We start from the raw sequence: 21,261 nt of genomic DNA, 5'->3' as shown, positions 1-21,261 counted from the left end.
CGTGTCTGCCCCACACTAAACTAACATAGCAGGCGTAAAAGAAACACAGACCAGACAAGTAGGCCCGCAATGGATTATGGTCATTGTAATTAATTACCTCGGTTTCTGCGCTAAACTACTTTGTTGGTGACATGACATGCTTTGCTGGTGACACTGTCTGTGATTTATTTAGAATTCAAGGCACACTTAACCAGCATGGCTACCACAGTATTCTGCAGCGATACGCCATCCCATCTGGTTTGCTCTTAGTGGGACTATAATTTGTTTTTCAATGACCCAACACACCTCCAGGCTGTGTAAGGGCTATTTGGCTAGCTGGCCTCCACAATCACCAGACCTCAACCCAATTAAAATGGTTTGGGATGAGTTGGACCACAGAGTGAAGGAAAAGCAGCCAACAAATGCTCAGCATACGTGGGAACTCCATCAAGATTGTTGGAAAAATATTCTGGGTGAAGCTGGTCGAGATAATGCCAAGAGTGTGCAAAGCTGTCAAGACAACCGGTGGCTACTCTGAAGAATCTAAAATATATTTTTATTTGTTTGACACTTTTTTGGTTACCACATGATTCCATATGTGTTATTTCATAGTTTTGATGTCTTCACTATTATTCTACAATGTAGAAAATAGTGAAGAAAACCCTTGAATGAGTAGGTGTGGCCAAACTTTTGACTGGTACTCTGTTGAATATTGGCCTGTTGGAAAGTACAACTCCCTACTACAATCGCACAGTTCAGTCTTGATCTGATTTATTTAAAGAGAAAGCGAGTGTTCATCTCAAAGTGAACTGAATGACTGACACATTGAGATACAGTTGCACTACATATTACATTCAGGTACTTATGATAAATGTAGGTATTATTGCACTTGATGTGAAGGAACAGAAACATACACTTTCAAAAGAGAAAGATCCGTGGGTGTGAAGAATATGGAGGAAGTGGGTGAAGAAGATATCAGAAAAATCACACCTTTATTTTCAAGCAAAGAGGTAGCCAAAGTCCTCACATTCATCTTGATAATAACAAGTATTTTCAATAGCTTAATGCGGTTAGTATGGGGTGATTATTTCTCATGAAAACATGTGTTCTTTTATATTTGTTATTTTTTGTGAAATTCTCTCTGGGTGTGCCAGTGCAGTTTGTCTCCAGATATTTCCCTGGTTTGTAAATGAGAGCCAAACAGACACCCAGGGTTGCAGAGATCCTATCTCAGTGGGGGGAGGAGAGCATCAAATATAGCATCCTAATAAAGAAGGATTTTCACAGGTACACCCCCTTGTAAGAGAGGGGCTTTTTGGAAATTCTCACTTAACTTCAAATGAGTGGATTTGGCTATTTCAGCCACACCCGTTGCTGACAGGTGTATAAAATCGAGCGCACAGCCATGCATTCTCCAGAGGTCCAAACTGCATCTGGAAGCAATGTCAGTACAAGAAGAGAGCTTCATGAAATGGGTTTCCATGGCCAAGCAGCTGCTCACAAGCCTAAGATCACAAAGCTCATTGCCAAGTGTCGGCTAGAGTGGTGTAAAGCTCGCCACCATTGGACTCTAGAGCAGTGGAAACGTGTTCTATGGAGTGATAAATCAGGCTTCATCATCTGGCAGTCCGACGGACGAATCTGGGTTTGGCGGATGCCAGGAGAACGCTACCTGCCCCAATGCATAGTGCCAACTGTAAAGTTTGGTGGAGGAGGAATAATGGTCTTTGGGTGTTTTTCATGGTTCGGGCTAGGCCCCTTAGTTCGTGTGAAGGGACATCTTAACGCTAAAGCATACAATGACATTCTAGACAATTCTGTGCTTCCACCTTTGTGGTAACAGTTTGGGGAAGGCCCTTTCAGCCTAGTGGTTAAAGCGTTGGGCCAGTAAGCGAAAGGTTGCTGGATGGAATCCCTGAGCTGACAAGGTGAAAATCTGTCGTTCTGCCCCTGAACAAGGCAGTTAACTCACTGTTCCCCAGGCGCCGAAGACGTGGATGTCAATTAAGGAAGCCCCCCGCACATCTCTGATTGAGGGGTTGGGTTAAATGCGGAAGACATGTTTCATTTGAAGGCATTCAGTTGTACAACTGACTAGGTATCCCCCTTTACTCTTTCAGCATGACAATGCCCTGTATTTCCCGAAAGAGCATTGCTAGCCTATGCCTTAATAACAAATTAGACTAGGAGAATAATAATATAGGGAGATAAAAATAACCATCTTCGAAGCCACACATAGCCTATAGTCTATATTTGTATTGCTTTAAATGTACAGCATGAGAGTTAAGCATGGTAAATTAGCCAACACATTCTGTGATCTATTGGTCCCGTAAGCCTGTTTGTTTCCAACATCCAGAACAGGAAAAAATGTAATTGAGTGAAAGACGACAAGAGGTAAGCAAGCTTGAAATACAGAGGCAATTTCTGATGACCCCCGTGCCTCAGCCTGTTCATTTTTACTCTGTCGGCTGCTCCGAGTAGGCGGAGATGTATTCAAATTCCAAACCACAGGGGCATCGCATTTTACCCACATCAATCTTTTATCTTCGCCATTTAGTGCACAACATGTTTTAACTCAAAATCACCTCCTGGACATTTTTCAAATGCAGCTGCATAAAAATGGAGAGATGTGAGAGGTAAAAAAAAACAAAAAGGAAAGAGAGAAAGAGAGGTTGGCTTGTCAGCCAGGCCTTTGCTATTCGGAAGATAGCATCAAGTACATTGTGCCTCGCAGTTTAAAGATCTCAACTTGGTACATGATTCATCATTAACACATTATGCACTTGACCGTGTCAAGAACAATTCAATGATCCAGAAAGTGATGGCTGACAATGTCTTAGAATTCTGCATGGCTGACTCTGAATTAGTATGGAGAAATCCAATACTAAAACGCCATGGAAGAGTCCGATTAGAAATTATGTAGGACAGAAAATGAGTTTGGGGGTGCATGAATTGAAATAGATATTTTTCAAATAGTAATCTTGTCTCGTTCTAGAATGGCCATCGTGCACAGCTTCCGTGCGTGTGCATGCATGTGTGCGTTGAAAGCACAGAGAAATGTGTTGGCAAACACTAAAACCGGCTGGGCTTAGGAAATGTAACACCCCCCCACAAAGAATGTATTTAATTCAATATCCATATATTGAAAACCTTCCCTGTAATTGGTTTGAATAAACAGAGTTGTAGGAATTCATATTTTCTATAATGTTTACTCAAGTTTACTCCGCTGCGATAATACTGATTTGAATTGTGGTGGACATGGTTCAGAACATGGATTTCCAATTCAAAGACGGAGTCCTTCTTTGTCTAGAGCTTCTCTTTGATTCTCCTCCAAATTGATTCCCTTCCAATTCAACTGCTCTTATTCAAATAGCCTTTCTCAATTTGCAGGGATTCCAATACCTGGAGGACAGAGTTTAACAAGCAAACGCAAACTCTAACATGATTGAGATCTTAAACAAAAGAAGGGTATCAACGGGTGCCATGTAACTTTGACCCCTTCAAACAAAAAGGCACAGTTTTCCAATACCAATGTTATCATTCATCAGAATATTCTTCACTTCACATCTATAGGCTATTATTGTGAGGGGCAGGCCACACACCCACCATCAAATAGCAGATGCTGTCACTTGAATTACATTCTAATTGACTTCGGTGAAACTTCAAATCACCAACCATAGAATTAGAATACTAGAATGGACATGAGCCATCTTATGATGGAATAAAGGTCAGACATTTTGGTCAGGGAGTTGGTCAACCATGGTTTGCCAGTGCTGTGGTAAGATAGTGTAAAACTAGATGGTAACTTTACATGAATTAAGTTGTGGAACATGATTTAGCTCTTTCAAATCAAAGCAGTTACATTTAGTCAACGTTAATTGTAGTAAAATAATTGTTCTGATTCATTTGATATACTAATATATCAACCTTATTACTGTCGGGCAGTTAAATCAAATTTCATAAGAAATAACTACACTCGGACAACTACACTTTTATACACTCTCCTACTAGAATACCACAGTATATGACAACTGTAGTGATAGAGCACAGAAAACAACTGAGGCATTGTTGAAATTTTAAATAATGAAAACACTATTTTTCACAACGGTGGGGGGGGGGGGTCGCTCTCAAAAATCACACTTTTTAAAGATGCCTATGCAGAAATCACTTGCCATTTCATGGTTGCAAAAAAATCTAATTATGCGCCTAATTTCAGTTTGTGACAAAACAAGCAAGTATAGTGTAGAGAATCATTGTACCGTCTACCGCCATTAAATACACTACATGGCCAAAAGTATGCTCGTCGAACATCTCATTACAAAATCATGGGCATTTATATGGAGTTGGTCCCCCTTTGCTGCAAACAATTCTTGTGCGGACGGTGCTTCCAGAGGCAGTTTGGAACTCACTAGTGAGTGTTGCAAACGAGGACAGACTATTTTTACTCCCTACGCGCTTCAGCACTCGGCGGTCCCATTCTGTGAGCTTGTGTGGCCTACCACTTTGCGGCTGAGCCGTTGTTGCTCTTAGATGTTTCCTCATCCACATTTGCTTGAACTGACTTGTTGGAAAGGTGGCATCCTATGACGGTGCCATGTTGAAAGTCACTGAGCTCTTCAGTAAGGCCATTCTACTGCCAATGTTTGTCTATGGAGATTGAAGGGGTGTCCACATACACTACATAGCCAAAAGTATATTTTCCATAACCGAAAATATTGTACTTTTCAGGTTGTGTACAAAACTGAATGTAAAAGACGCAAAAACTAAACTTCATAACAGGAAGCATAGAACAGATCATAGCGCACATAGAACAGATCTACCGCTTCTTAGACTTGCTTCAATGAGAATGACAGATCTATAAAACTGAATTTGGTTGGGCTGCACAAAAAGTCACATATTGCAGGTTTTATTAAGATTGGTCCACAACAATGCTTAAACCACATCAGGAGACCACTTTTAAGGTTTGGAAAAAAATAGAAGACTTTTGGATTTATGGGTGTAGTGATCTTTTAAATGAAGTGCAACAATGTTCCTGTAGCGCTCATGTGGTTGCAGAGTTAGCAAAACAAATTTCCATTTGATGCAATTGATCATGACATCATTCTGCCAGGTAGGCATAGGCTACTTTTGTAGGTTTTTGGGAAAGCCTTTCCATGTCTACCAGAATAAGTTTATCATTAGCGTTATCGCTAACAGCTACACATGCGCGAGCACCGCATACACACAGACAGGGGCATTCCTGTGCCGTTTCAAAAAGTAGCAGGAAAATACAAAAAACACTGATGCTAACTGAATGAACAGAATAGGCTACAGAAATGTCTAAACTACAGTTGTGTGTGAAAGCTGAAATAAGTTCACACACAACCAAACTGAAATAAGTTTTCCTCTTTAGCCTACTTATCTGATGAATATACTGTGTTGTTATCAGGGGTGTGACAACCTGGCTATACTTCTAATCGTATACGGAAATTGACAGTTGATAAAAAAGCTGAAGTGTTTATTATGCCTAAGTAGATGTCAAAATATGTATCTCCCTGCAGGGTTACAGTCCAAAAAAGCTGCAGATTAGGAGCAGAGTGCTTGGAGGTGTCCGTGTGTCATGTCCTCAAAACTTGCAGCGGCCAGACAAGTTTGCTGTAACTCAGAATGCGCATTAACGTTTCTTCCTCATTTCTATGTTGTGTAATAATAAATTAAAAAAAACAGGAAGCGAAGTGTTTGCAATGACATCGTTGGTATGCATTGTGTGATTTTAACCAATTATGAGTAGGCCTTACGTGGAAAGACTTATCTTCCTCTATCTTTTTTACTACAAAACATAGTATAGAAATCTGCCTTTTCACTGTTGATGTTGGGGTGGTGCTGGAGATGATGTATATGAAGCAGGAAAAAAATGACATTGTGAATTAAAACAGTGTAAAAGTAGCATGCTAAAAAATAACTAGATGGTGACATTACATGAAGTAAAGTTGTTGAATTCAGAAAGTATTCAGACCCCTTCACGTTTTCCACATTTTGTTACATTATAGCCTTATTCTAAAATGGATTAAATAAAACATTTCTGATCAATGTACACAATACCCCATAATGACAAAGCGAAAAAAGGTTTAGACCTTTTTGCAAATTTATTGAAAAAAACTAAAACAGAAATACCCTATATACATAACTATTCAGACCCTTTGGTTGTCAGTAGAGCTCCGAGACAGGATTGTGGCAAGGCACAGATCTGAGGAAGGGTACCAAAACATTTCTGCAGCATTGAAGATTCCCAAGAACACAGTGGCCTCCAACATTCTTAAATGGAAGAAGTTTGGAACCAGCAACTCTTCCTAGAGCTGGCCACCCGGCCAAACTGAGCAATCGGGGGAGAAGGGCCTTGGTCTGGAAGGTGACCAAGAACCTGATGGTCACTCTGACAGAGCTCCAGAGTTTTCTGCGGAGATGGGAGAACCTTCCAGAAGGACAACCATCTCTGCAGCACTCCACCAATCAGGCCTTTATGGTAAAATGGCCAGACGGAACATCCCCACAGCATGATGCTATCACCACCATGCTTCACCGTAGGGATGGTATTGGCCAGGTGATGAGCGGTGCTTGGTATGCTCCAGACGTGACGCTTGGCATTCATGCCAAAGATTTCCATCTTGGTTTCATCAGACCAGATAATTTTGTTGAATACTGGTCTGAGAGTCCTTTAGTTAAAAGGCACATGAGAGCCCACTTAGAGTTTGCCAAAAGGCACCTAAAGGACTCTGACCATGAGAAACTAAATTATCTGGTGGGTAGCCTTTTGCGTGTGGGCAAGTGAAGTTGTGTTCCATCTTTTACATTGTCGACAGTGAATGTGTAAAGTAAGGTGTGTGATAGATGGCTAGCTAACCAAAGGTACGAGAAGCATCCAGCTAAAAGATACTGATACTTTAGCTACCTCAGTACTATACCCCCTAGCTAGTGCGTGATAGACCTTTCAGTGCAACCCGTTTGTCACTAGGGTGTATTCACTAGGAAACAAATACAATGAAATGGAGAGGGACCATACGAATAGAACCTAGAATTTTATTATATAGGACTCACCTTGTCTTGTTGGCATTATGCAGTGTAACGTTAGTCAGATGCAAAGGTAGCCATCTCATTTTCCTTCATTCATTCAAGCTTTGCTAACATGCTGTTTCTGGTTGTTGTGGCCCGTCAAAAAGTGCAGTCGGTGTTGAAACGAGAGAAAATAATGACGGTTCTGTGAATGAGTATACATAGTAACAGACATGAGAGCTGTTACTTTTCAACACCCTAAACTCTAATAAACAGCTGTAACTTGATTGGTAGATGATATTTCTGTTCTGATTTTGAGATTTAAATAGCAGACAAGTAGACAAAGATTTCATATGCTCGAACTTGTCTAACTTGTTGGGGGAGTGGTCAAAATGGCAGTTGTTTCTAAAAGTTCACAGAAAATGTTGTCTATGCAGTTACTAAAACAGCTGTAATGTTTGATCAGTACCAGATCATTTTGTTACGATTTCAGATTTGAATAGCAGGGAAGTAGTCAAAGATGTCATACCACCTAACTTTTTGTGTAGGTTGTTGGCAAACAGTGAATAGAATAGAATGTTGGGAGGGAAGCTGTCACAATGGGACCTTTAGAATGCTGAGGAACTCCCATTAATGTGGATGGAAGACAAATAGAAGCACAAAAAGTTTGACAGCTTAAAAAGTATAAAATATATCAAAAAGTTGTATACAAGCAACTCAATACAGACCAGTCGACACGTTTTAAAAAGTTTGAACTTCGTTTCTAGCTTAAACGGTAGAGGACTAGCGTTCCAAATAATAAGAAGTATGTAGAAGATTTAAAGTGGGGACCCCTGCTTCGCAAGCCCCATTAATAATGAATTTATCTGCACTGTATGTTTGTTATCTAGGCAGCCACAAAGTTTTAGAGAAATTATTGCTTACATTTTTTCAAATTAACTACCAATATGCAAACATTCCATTCAAACAATGCAGTCAATCCACAGCCATACACTGGCTATTAAGACTTAGATAAGTTATAAATTCAAAAATACTGATGATATTGTATAATGCTGTACAGTACCACTCAAAGCTTTCCAAGAAAAGCTACATTCTGACATTTATGGTCTGTTAACATATACAGTGCCTTCAGAAAGTATTCACATTATTTTGTCACAGCCTAATTTCAAAATGGATTTATTATATTTTTTTCCTCACCCATTTACACACAATACCCCATAACGGCAAAGAGAAAACATGTTTTTAGTAATTTTGGATTTAAAAAAAAAAATGAAATACAGAAATCTCTCATTGACATAAGTATTCACACCCCTGAGTCAATACTTTGTAGATGTCACTGATCCCTATGGAGCTGTCATTACGCACACCTGGCCCCTATTCCATTTGATTAGTATCTGTATAAGTGTGCCCTTTGTAACATTTATCAACAGGACAATGGTGAACAATGTCCATTGGTCGTGTGAGTACCTGTGCTGTGTTGTTTTGGCTTTCATCCCGGGTGTATTGCACAGATGATTACGGGTCTCGTCCCATGTTATAATCATTGTTCGATTGTGTATTTATTCGAGGTACTCATCACTCTTTTCTTTGGCTTTCTACCCTGTGTTTTGTATACGTATTGGTTTGGTCTTTCTCCCCGTGCCTTCACATGGCACACTGTAATTTGTGTCTATAATAACCCCATTACGCATTCCTGCACCTGTCTCCCGATCCTTAAAACCAGCCTGACAGTAGAAGCACCTTTGGCAGCGATTACAGCTGTGAATCATTCTGGGTAAGTCTTTAAGATCCTTCCACACCTGGATTCAATGGCGGAAAAAGTACCCAAATGTCAATGAGTAAAAGTAAAGACACCTTAATAGAAAATGACTCAAGCAAATGTCACCCAGTAAAATACTACATGAGTAAAGTTATTTGGTTTTAAATATACTTACAGTGCCTTGCAAAAGTATTCATCCCCCTTGCTATGAAACCCCTAAATAAGATCTGGTGCAACCAATTACCATCAGAAGTCACATAATTAGGCAAAGTCCACTTGTCTGCAATCTAAGTGTCACATGATCTGTCACATGATCTCAGTATATATACACCTGTTCTGAAAGGCCCCAGTATCTGTAAGACCACTAAGCAATGGGCACCAACCACCAAGCAAGCAGCATCATGAAGACCAAGGTGCTCTCGAAACAGGTCAGAGACAAGGTTGTGGAGAAGTACAGATCAAGGTTGGTTAAAAAACAATATCCGAAACTTTGAACATCCCACGGAGCACCATTAAATTCATTATACATTTTTTTAAAGAATATGGCACCACAACAAACTTGTCGAGAGGACCGCCCACCAAAACTCACAGACCAGGCAAGGAGGGCATTAATCAGAGAGGCAACAAAGAGACCAAAGATAACCCTGAAGGAGCTGCAAAGCTCCACAGCGGAGATTGGAGCATCTGTCCATAGGACCACTTTAAGCCGTACACTCCACAGAGCTGAGCTTTACGGAAGAGTGGCCAGAAAAAAAAGCCATTGCTTAAGGAAAAAAATAAGCAAACACATTTGGTGTTTGCCAAAAAGCATGTGGGAGACTCCCTAAACCTACGGAAGAAGGTACTCTGGTCAGATGAGACTAACATTGAGCATTTTAAACATCAAGGAAAACGCTATGTCTGGCGCAAACCCAACACCTCTCATCACCCCTGAGATTACCATCCCCATCGTTTTCACCCATCGGCAGGGACTGGGAAACTGGTCAGAATTGAAGAAATGATGGATGGCACTAAACACAGGGACATTCTTAAGGGAAGCCTTTTCAGTCTTCCAGAGATTTGCGACTGGGACGGAGGTTCACCTTCCAGCAGGACAATGACCCTAAGCATACTGCTAAAACAACACATGAGTGGTTTAAGGGGAAACATTTACATGTCTTAGAATGGCCTAGTCAAAGCCCAGACCTCAATCCAATTGAGAATCTGTGGTATGACTTAACGAGAGTCTTGTCTTTAAAATGGTGTAAAATAGTCATATGTTTGAGAAATTGAAGTAATAGCATTTCTAAGGTATTTGAATATCGCGCCACGGGATTACACTGGCTGTTGAGTAGGTGGGACGCAAGCGTCCCACTGGCCCAGAGAGGTTAAGTACTTTACACCGCTGCCTGGATTGTGCAACATTTCCTCATTATTCTTTTAAAAATTCTTCAAGCTCGGTCAGATTGGTTGTTGATCATTGCTAGACAACCATTTTCAGGTCTTGCCATAGATTTAAGTAGATTTAAGGCAAAACTGTAAACTCAGCCACTCGGGAACAGTTTTCTTCTATCACAGCCATAAAAATCTGTAACAGTTTTAAAAAGTCACCATTGGCCTCACGGTGAAATCCCTGAGTGGTCTCCTTCCTCTCCGGCAACTGAGTTAGGAAGGATGCCTGTATCTTTGTAGTGACTGAGTGTACAGCATACAAAGTGTAACTAATAACTAATAACTTCACCAAGCTCAATGGATAGTCAATGTCTGCTTCTACCTATAGGTTCCCTACTTTGCAAGGCATTGGAAAACCTCCCTGGTCTTTGTGGTTGAATCTGTGTTTGAACATCACAGCTCAACTGAGGGACCTTACAGATAATTGTGTGGGGTACAGAGAAGATTTAGTAATTCAAAAATCCTGTTAAACACTATTAATGCACACAGCGTGAGTCCATGCAACTTATTATGGGACTTGTTACTCCTGAACTTAGGCTTGCCATAACAAAAGGGTTGAATACTTATTGGCTCAAGTCATTTTAGCTTAAATTGTTTTATTAAATTGTTTAAAAAAATATTAAAATACATGATTCCACTTTGACATTATGAGCTATTGTGTGTAGGCCAAGGACCACAAATATCAGTTTAATTCATTTTAAATTCAGGCTGTAACACCACAAAATGTGGAAAAAGTCAAGGGATGTGAATACATTGTAAAAGGCACTTTATTTTAGAGGCTATTTATACATTACACAAAATTGATAGGATCTATGTCACCAACATTGTCTAGGCAACAAGCAGAGCCAACTCATTCCAAATAGGCCTACTAGCACCGCACTGTCACACACTCAGAACCTTGCAGAAATGCTGTTTGACATCTTGCCCCTTCCCGTCGCCACAGGAGCGCGAGGATGTCAATGGGAAAACAGCTTGCGCGCCGGCAATGCCAGGGATAACATATGTTTTACCTAATGAGAGGTTATTCTCAAGCAACTTAGTCAACAAAACCATTAATCGAGTGTCACAGGGGTAAATATTCCTGTGAATATGACAAAGGCAAAAAGAACTGTAATAGGGCTGGATTCAAACATCATCATCTAGACTATAGCTCTAAAGCCCAGGCAGCACCAGCAAAGGCAGAAGCAGCAGCAGTAGCCTGTCAGCATATAGGGGATTATAGTCAGCCGCTGTGTTGTGGGTGACAGATAAATTAACTGTGTGTGAGAGGGGGTTTGTTATACAACATTGAGTACATATCATCGGGGCTCTCCGCGTTATAACAAACCAGCGCTTTTTACTGTTTTGTGGGACGATGTTATCTGGCATCTGACTGTCATCTTTGTAAATGTGCAGTGTTTGGAGCGAATTAATCCCAGACCAACATGGATGTGATAGGAGTGGACCCTAAACTACTGCCTCACTGACATTTCAAATTCATCACCTGCGTATTTCCTCTTGGATTTTGGGGTAGATGTCCAATCCCCTTCGTATTATTGTTCAGAATGTCATTTTTATTATAAAACCTAACAAGTTAAGGTAGCGGTTATAGCTTTGGGCCAGTAACTGAAAGGTCGCTGGTTCGAATACGCGAACCGACAAATTGGAAAAATGTATACTACGGTTCAAAAGTTTGGGGTCACTTAGAAATGTCCTTGTTTTTGAACGAAAAGCAAATATTTTGCCCATTAAAATAACATCAAATTGATCAGAAATACAGTGTAGACATTGTTAATGTTGTAAATGACTATTGTAGCTGGAAACGGCAGATTTTTAATGGAATAGGCATACAGAGGCCCATTATCAGCAACCATCACTCCTGTGTTCCAATGGCATGTTGTGTTAGCTACTCCAAGTTTCTCATTTTAAAAAGCTAATTGATCATTAGAAAACTCTTTTGCAATTATGTTAGCACAGAAGAAAACTGTCCTGCTGAAAGAAGCAATAAAACTGGCCTTTATTAGACTAGTTGAGTATCTGGAGCATCAGCACTTGTGGGTTCGATTACAGGGTCAAAATGGCCAGAAACAAAGACCTTTCTTCTGAAACTCGTCTGTCTATTCTTGTTCTGAGAAATGAAGGCTATTCCATGCGAGAAATTGCCAAGTCGCCTTACAAGTCCTCAACTGGCAGCTTCATGAAATAGTACCCGCAAAACACCAGTGTCAATGTCAACAGTGACTCCGGGATGCTGGCCTTCTAGGCAGAGTTGCAAAGAAAAATACATATCTCAGACTGACCAATAAAAAGACAAGATTAAGATGTGCAAAAGAACACAGACACTGGACAGAGGAACTCTGCCTACAAGGCCAGCATCACCGAGTCGCCTCTTCACTGTTGACGTTGAGACTGGTGTTTTGCGGGTACTATTTAATGAAGCTGCCAGTTGAGGACTTGAGGCGTCTGTTTCTCCAACTAGACACTAATGTACTTGTCCTCTTGCTCAGTTGTGCATCGGGGCCTCCCACTCCTCTTTCTATTCTGGTTAGAGCCAGTTTGCGCTGTTCTGTGAAGGGAGTAGTACACAGCGTTGTACGAGATCTTCAGTTTCTTGGCAATTTCTTGCATGGAATATTTCTCAGAACAAGAATAGACTGACGAGTTTCAGAAGAACGTTATTTGTTTCTGGCGATTTTGAGCCTGTAATCGAACCCACAAATGCTGATGCTCCAGATACGTAACTAGTCTAAAGAAGGCCAGTTTTATTGCTTCTTTAATCAGACAACAGTTTTCAGCTGTGCTAACATAATTGCAAAAGGGTTTTCTAATTGTCAATTAGCCTTTTAAAATTATAAACTTGGATTAGCTAACACAACGTGGCATTGGAACACAGGAGTGATGGTTGCTGATAATGGGCCTCTGTACGCCTATGTAGATATTCCATTAAAAATCATCCGTTTACAGCTACAATAGTCATTTACAACATTAACAATGTCTACACTGTATTTCTGATCAATTTGAAGTGTTTTTCTTTCAAAAACAAGGACATTTCTAAGTGACCCCAAACTTTTGAACGGTAGTGTATATTTTCTGTCATTCCCCGTTTCAGTCCATTCTGTTCCATTTGGTGCCAAATAAATACAACCCAGGCTGAGCACACGAGGGCCTTCACTCATACTGAAAATACAGTAAACAAAGCCCTTGTAAATGTCTTTTAGCATGGAGGGTTCTTTGTAAGGACGCTATAATTGACAGAGGCTGGTCGTCAAACCAAGGAGATTCCCCATGAGAAAGAGAGACAGAGCAAGAAACGGGGCAAACAGAGGGCATTTACATGCAGGCTGCGGAGACAGGCACAGGTAACACGAGTCAGCTACCTCAGCGTCATAAAATAGCAAAGCCGTAATGAGCAGAGCAGGAATCATCTGTTCATTTGGACCGAACATGTACACACGCTGCCCTTTGAACATATGGCACTAAAACACTGCTATGTAACCTGAGTGAGCAAGTGAGCTCCAGTCGCTTCCAGAGAATATTTAAATATGCAAGAGCTGGGTTATATTCATTAGGCCAGCAAATGGACTGAAACAGGGAGGGACTAGCTGAACCTGTCCAATAAGAAATGCTTGTTTTTGTTTTCCATTAAAAAAAAAATGTTTGCTAAGGTACAGTGAGCCCGAATGAATACGACCAATACTTCATTCTGTGATTTAGTCCATATGTGTCGGTCTGTGTGGTAGTATAGGGTTTTACGTTATTCACTTGCTCATTGCTGCTTAGAATATACAGTGCATTCAGAAAGTAATCAGACCCTTTGACGTTCTCCACATTTTGTAATGTTACAGCCTTATTCTAAAAGGGATTCAATTTACAAAAAATAAACTGATATCACATTATATAAATATTCAGACCCTTTACTCAGTACTTTGTTGAAGCACCTTTGGCAGCGATTACAGCTACAAGCTTGGCACACCTACATTTGGGGAGTCTCTCCCATTCTTCTCTGCAGATCCTCTCAAGCTCTGTCAAGTCTCTCCAGAGATGTTCGATCGGGTTCAAGTCCGGGCTCTAGCTGGTCCACTCAAGGACATTGAGACTTGTCCCGAAGCCACTCCTGCGTTCTCTTGGCTGTGTTCTTAGTGTCATTGTCCTGTTGGAAGGTGAACCTTCGCCCCAGTCTGAGGTCCTGAGTGCTCTGGAAAGGTTATCATCAAGTAGCTCTCTGTACTTTGCTCCGTTCATCTTTCCCTCGATCCTGCCTAGTCTCCCAGTCCCTGCTGCTGAAAAAATCCCAACAGCATGATGCTGCAACCACCATGCTTCACCGTAGGGATGGTGCCAGGTTTCCTCCAGACATGAAGCTTGGCATTCAGGCCAAATTCAATCTTGGTTTCATCAGCCCATACAACTTACTTCTCATGAGAGAAGCAAGCTATCATGTGCTTTTTACTTTGGAGTGGCTTCCGTCTGGCCACTCCACCATAAAGGCCTGACTGTGGAGTGCTGCAGAGATGGTTGTCCTTTTGGAAGGTCCTCCCATCTCCACAGAGGAACTCTGGAGCTTTGTCAGAGTGACCATCGGATTCTTGGTCACATCCTTGACCAAGGCCCTTCTCCCCCGATTGCTCAGGTTGGCCGGGCGGTGAGCTCTAGGAAGAATCTTGGTGGTTACAAACTTCTTCCATTTAAGAATGATGGAGGCCACTATGTTCCTGGGGACCTTCAATGCTGCAGACATTTTTTGGTACCCTTCCCCGGATCTGTGCCTCGACACAATCCTGTGTGGCGGATGAATCAGAATTAGTTGGGTAACATAGATAATTAAGATGTTTTATTTGCATAATACAGTCGTATGAAAAAATTTGGGCACCGCTCTGAGGCTGCATAATAATTTACTCTGTCATCACAGCAAATGATCACAGTGGCATGCCATTCATTTTCTAATAAAAGCTGAGTACTGGGGTATTGTCCAGACAAAGATTTTTAGTGTGGCAATATTAAGTTGTATGAAATTAAATCAGATGTGAAAAATAGGCTATGCAAAAATTTGGGCACCCTTGTCATTCTGTTGATTTTAATACCTGTAACTACTTAGCATTGATTAATTGGAACACACAATTGGTTTGATGAGCTCATTAAGCCTTGAACTTCATAGACAAGTGCATCCAATCATGAGAAAAGGTATTTAAGGTGGCCAATTGCAAGTTTTTGTTCTCTTTGACTCTCCTCTGAAGAGTGGCAACATGGGGGCCTCAAAACAACTCTCAAATGACCTGAAAACAAAGATTGTTCAACATTATGGTTTAGAGGAAGGCTACAAAAAGCTATCGCAGAGATGTAAGCTGTCAGTGTCCACTGTGAGGAACATAGTGAGGAAATGGAAAACCACAGGCACAGTTCTTGTTAAGGCCAGAAGTGGCAGGCCAAGTAAAATATCGGAGAGGCAAAGGCGAAGGATGGTGAGAACGGTCAAAAACAGCTCGCAGACCACCTCCAAAGACCTACAACATCATCTTGCTGCAGATGGTGTCACTGTGCATCGTTCAACAATTCAGCGCACTTTGCACAAGGAGAAGCTGTTTGGGAGAGTGATGCGGAAGAAGCCTTTTCTGCACACACGCCACAAACAGAGTCGCTTGAGGTATGCAAACACACATTTGGACAAGCCAGCTTCATTTTGGAATAAGGTGCTGCGGACTGATGAAACAAAGATTAAGTTATTTGGTCATAACAAGGGACGTTATGTATGGCGGCAAAAGAACACAGCGTTCCAAGAAAAACACTTGCTACCCACAGTAAAATTTGGTGGGAGTTCCATCATGCTGTGGGGCTGTGTGGCCAGTGCCGGTACTGGGAATCTTGTTAAAGTTGAGGGTCGCATGGATTCCACTCAATATCAGCAGATTCTTGTGACTGATTCTTCAACATTATTCCCAAAGTTGAAGTTACGCTGGGGCTGGATATTTCAACAAGACAACGACCCAAAACACTGCTCAAAATCTACCCGGGCATTTATGCAGAGGAACAAGTACAATGTTCTGGAATGGCCATCCCAGTCCCCAGACCTGAATATCATTGAGAATCTGTGGGATGATTTGAAGCGGGCTGTCCATGCTCGGCAACCATCAAACCTAACTGAACTGGAGATGTTTTGGAAGGAGGAATGGTCCAAAATACCTTCATCCAGAATCCACACACTCATTAGAGGCTATAGGAAGCATCTAGAGGCTGTTATTTCAGCAAAGGGAGGCTCTACTAAATATTGATATGATTTTTCTATTGGGGTGCCCAAATTTATGCACCTGTCTAATTTTGTTTTGATGCATATTGCACATTTTCTGTTAATCCAATAAATCTCATTTCACTACTGAAATATTACTGTGTCCATCAGTTATTTGATAGATCAAAATGAAATTGCTGATCCAAACAACCAATTATTTATAAATGGAAATCATGGAAATTGTCAGGGGTGCCCAAACTTTTTCATACGACTGTATGCTTATGTGAGATACTTGTCATTAGAATGTATCCCTTTGAACTCTGGTGTTGGCAGTGGCACTTTTCCCTTAGCTAGGGCTCAGTCACTTGGGGCCCAGAGAGGGGAGAGGTCAGGCTTGTCTTTCACATATCCCTGGTGCTATGCAGAATATCAGAAAGGGAAGAGGACAGAATGGAACATTGTCTTCATATGTGAATGTGTCTTTACCTATTCTTAAACCATGTGAAGGGATGGTGTGATTAATGGGGAACCAATTATTTGTCTCCACAATGTATGTGCGCAAGTCACTCCCCTCAGTGAGCTTGTCCAGGAGTGGGATCAAGAGGGGGTTTACTTGAGATGGGAGTATCTAGAGTTGACAATTGATATATGCCATTGGATGAGTTGGTGTTTTTGTACTATGAAGTACCAGGAACGAGATTACAACCTCGTCATAGGTACCAAACTGAACAATAACTTATAGCGAATGTTATCTGGCTAAGGGATACTCCTTTCTCAAATATAAAGTCCCTTTGTGAACTGTTCCGAAGATCTGTGCTTCAACATGTACGTTGAGAGGGGTGTATCTTGGCTATAAAAGATCTTTGTACTTTTGTGTTGTCACTTTTTCAATGGTTCATTAGAGATGGCGCATCATTGAAAGTCAAGTGCTTTTGCAAAGCTCTTATTATTAAAGATGTAGTTTAAGTATAACTCTGACTGGTGTGTGAAGTTTGTAACTCTCCTCATTTGGTAATGCAGAAATTAGCCACCACACCTGTCCCGGAGCTCTGCGGAAAATTCCTTTGACCTTCCTTTGACCTCATGGCTTGGTTTTTGCTCTGACATGCACTGTCAAATGTGGGATATTATATAGACAGGTGTGTGCCTTTCCAAATCATGTCCAATCAATTGAATTTACAGGTGGACTCCAATCAAGTTGTAGAAAAATCTCAAGGATGATCAATGGAAACAGGATGCACCTGAGCTCAATTTCGAGTCTCATAGGAAAGGGTCTGAATACTTATGCAAATAAGATTTATTTTTCTTTTCCCAGTTTTTTCGCTTTGTCATTATGGGGTATTGTGTGTAGATTAATGAAGAAAAATTATTATTTAATCAATTGTATTATAAAGGCTGTAACAAAACAAAATGTGGAAAAAGTCAAGGGGTCCGGATACACTAACTCAAGGCAACCTCCTGCCATGAAACTGTGTGTGACGACCCTCCCACTCTGTCTGCCGTATTTTCTCTCTTTGCTCTTGTTCCTTATTAGGATGCCGGTGGGCGGAGTTGGGAGGGTCGTCAGCTACATGGAAAACCCCTGGGCCCGGGTGTGTCCCAGGATAAAGGCGCCTCTTCCATATTCATTGGGAAGACTCTCTCCATGCAGACACCTTGTTGTTTTTGGTTGTGCTAGTTGTGGCTTTTTGGTTGTTTGCTTTGGCACCCTTACAACACCCTGCATTATTACATTCAGGATTGCAAAACACTCACTTACACTACTGATTACACACACCATTGTTCATTGTTCTTAGTTACTTTACTTAATAAATATATATTTTTTGATGCTCCTTGTCTCCACGTTGTCTCCCTTTTGTTGCAAACTCTGAGCCGGTTCGTAACAAGTGGGAGCTCATCAGGGATCTTGAACTTGTGTTTGGGAGAAAACATGGAGGTATGTTAAATTCTGTAGGTGCTTTGTTTGTATATTTAGTTAGTTTGAGTTTGGTGCTCAGTACTGGTTGCCTTTGTTTGTTTGGTTTGTGTGCTGCGTTGGAGAGAGTACATTGGTTGGTTTCCAGGCCCTGCCCAGCCTGGAAAACGCTTGTTCTACTCGCTGTTGGGACATTGGTCTGAGGAGGCGAGTACAATCAGCTGTGTACCTCGGTGGGAGATTTGGATAGGGTAGTGAACCTTATCACCCGGAGCTATAGCCTTTTTCCCCTGATAGGCTTAGCGACGTGTTTCATTTTGGAATATGTTGGGTATTGTTAATGTTTGTTATTTTTGTGTGGTGTCTGTGGACTGAGCAGTTGTCTCGGGGGCACATCCGTGGCTTGGTGGAATCTACCAGCGTGCTGGGGGGTTACTTCCTTGCCAGCGGGCTACAGTGCATAATTACCCACCGCAAATCTGCATGAAGACTAGGGTTGAGTTATTGTAGGTTTTGGGGAAGCTCCATATCTCATCTCTTTTCTGTGGTGCCCGGTGTGATTGCATTTTCTCTTGTTGTGGTCTGGTGTGCTCAGCAGAACCGTTGGAGTGACTATGAACCATTGGAGTGACTATGAACCGTTGGAGTGACTATGAACCGTTGGGAGATGTTTGTAGCTGATGTGGTCTCTTGTGTGCCCTGTTCCTGAGTGTTATGTGACTGACCATTGTTTGGTTTTGTCATGTTCTAACTTTCCTGTCTGTTCCCTCCTGGTCTTGTGTTCTTCTTTCCTCTTAAACATTGCTTCCTGTGCGCAAAGGTTGCTGAGGTCTGGGGAGAAGGAGGTTGGCTGGGGCAAGTGGAAGGTGAACATGTAACCTCTCATAAATTTGGGACGCAGAGGCTGTGTCAATTTGGGACGCAGAGGCTGGTACGTTGTTCCGGGGCCCTTGTTGGTCCCCGGTTTTATGGGGGGGGGTGTGACGACCCTCCCACTCTGTCTGCCGTATTTTCTCTCTTTGCTCTTGTTCCTTATTAGGATGCCGGTGGGCGGAGTTGGGAGGGTCGTCAGCTACATGGAAAACCCCTGGGCCCGGGTGTGTCCCAGGATAAAGGCACCTCTTCCATATTCATTGGGAAGTCTCTCTCCATGCAGACACCTTGTTGTTTTTGGTTGTGCTAGTTGTGGCTTTTTGGTTGTTTGCTTTGGCACCCTTACAATACCCTGCATTATTACATTCAGGATTGCAAAACACTCACTTACACTACTGATTACTGATTACACACACCATTGTTCATTGTTCTTAGTTACTTTACTTAATAAATATATATTTTTTGATACTCCTTGTCTCCACGTTGTTTCCCTTTTGTTGCGAACTCTGAGCCGGTTCGTAACACTGTGCCTATGACTTCTTGTTAAAGTAAATAATTAAAAAAAGAACTTGTCACTCGGTGCATGAAATCCTGCACTAAGACATATGCTCAGCTGCGTTTGACGTTACCGTCACTAGTACAACCATCAGGTATGGTGATTAGATTTTTTAATTGTGTGTGTGTTTAAGCACTACACAAAGGTTCATTAGACCTACTTATCTCACATGTAACCACTACTGAACCCAAGACATGGGAAAAAAATCTATTTATCAGAGGCTACATTAGGGAAGGAATCTAAAGTGTTGATGGGTCAAAAGAACATCGTTAACAAGCAGTGGCTGCTAAATGATTTCCTAGGTGACCCATATCTCATAATTACTGCCTTGCTTTAAGTTTCATCTCCTCATTTAGTGTCTTGCTTGCCCTATTAGTGACCGTTAATTGCTAGCAATCATGCATTTTAGGTCCAGTATCAGGAGCAAGGCTGGGTTTAATGTACTGTAAAAATTGCTTACCTTCATTTGGGAGAGCGTGAGTTCTGGCATGTGTGACTCAAAGGACACACACGTGTGACACATATAATATATATACACACACACACACACACACACACACAACCTGCTCTCTCATCCTTGAGATGACACAATATAATTTTTTGGGGGAAAAGCGAGTTTCATCATCTTTGTTTGGGTGGGGCTATGTCTACATAGAGGTGCTGTTTTCAGAAAATTCACAAAAGCTCTGACGAAGGCCGTTAGGCCGATACGTAAGCTTATTAAATATCAGTAATACCATCAAGAGCAGTGTGCGGTTTCCTTTTTCCTTCATGTTTTGCTCGAGGAGACATCCTAGCTGTCCACAGTCTGACAAATGAAGGCCATCATTGCAAATTAAAATCATGACCAAAAATGCATTCGGTAGGGTAGGCCTATTGTATATTCCATTAAACAAACTGAAGCAACCTAGTAAAGTCCTCTCAATCAGCAAAGTTCTTGTCACCTGTGCACCATATATCTCCTCTGCTGGCTGTCATTCCCAGACAACAACAACAACTAGGACTTTAAATGCCCGCAGCTATGTCACAATGACAGAATCTCATACTCATGGATGAGGTGTCAATATGACGGTGTCAATATGTCACCGGGTCGGCCCTGACACTTTAGTCCCCGGCAAAGAACTGCCCTCTTAATCTCTGACAGGGACAACAGGCTGCTGCATGCATTCTGGAGAGGCATGGAAACAATGATGAGAAGGGGCTACTAATGCCACCACTCCAACTCAGAGAACATTTACATGTCAAACCCCCAAGCCACTCTGTACTGGGAGAGGAGTCTCTTCTTCTCTCCCTCCCGAATCTCGCTCGTTCCCCTGTTACATCTCTATTTCGCGGTCTCTCTTTATCCCCACACAAAGTCCCCTGGGGAGTGATAGCAGAATAATGGGCCAAGCACATAGCATTGTGTGTACGCACGTATGTCAGTGAGAGGGAGAGAAAGAGTACAAAACAAGAGAGAGCGAGACCTCTCCTCTCATCGCCCCTCTGTCCTGGCTGCTCTGGTGACGATGGCAGGGTCT

The 21,261-nt window shown here is 41.7% G+C and overlaps 1 protein-coding gene across 3 annotated transcripts in view; it reads right to left on the bottom strand.

Moving 5' to 3' along the window:
• Positions 1-21,261, bottom strand: part of nphp4 (nephronophthisis 4) — a 215,703-nt gene that overhangs the window by 176,688 nt on the left and 17,754 nt on the right. The window contains exon 1 of one of the 3 annotated variants that reach the window (XM_029723200.1): positions 7,054-7,359. The exons of the other annotated variants lie outside the window; for them this stretch is intronic. The gene's annotated coding sequence lies outside the window, so the exon portion shown is untranslated. Of the gene's footprint in view, positions 1-7,053; positions 7,360-21,261 lie in introns of those variants that run through there. 3 annotated transcript variants of the gene reach the window in all.

This window comes from Salmo trutta, chromosome 30 (assembly GCF_901001165.1).
Source record: "Salmo trutta chromosome 30, fSalTru1.1, whole genome shotgun sequence".
Classification (NCBI taxonomy): Eukaryota; Metazoa; Chordata; class Actinopteri; order Salmoniformes; family Salmonidae; genus Salmo; species Salmo trutta.
Note: the sequence above shows the minus strand (reverse complement) of the source record. Positions and strands in the feature narration are given on the sequence as shown.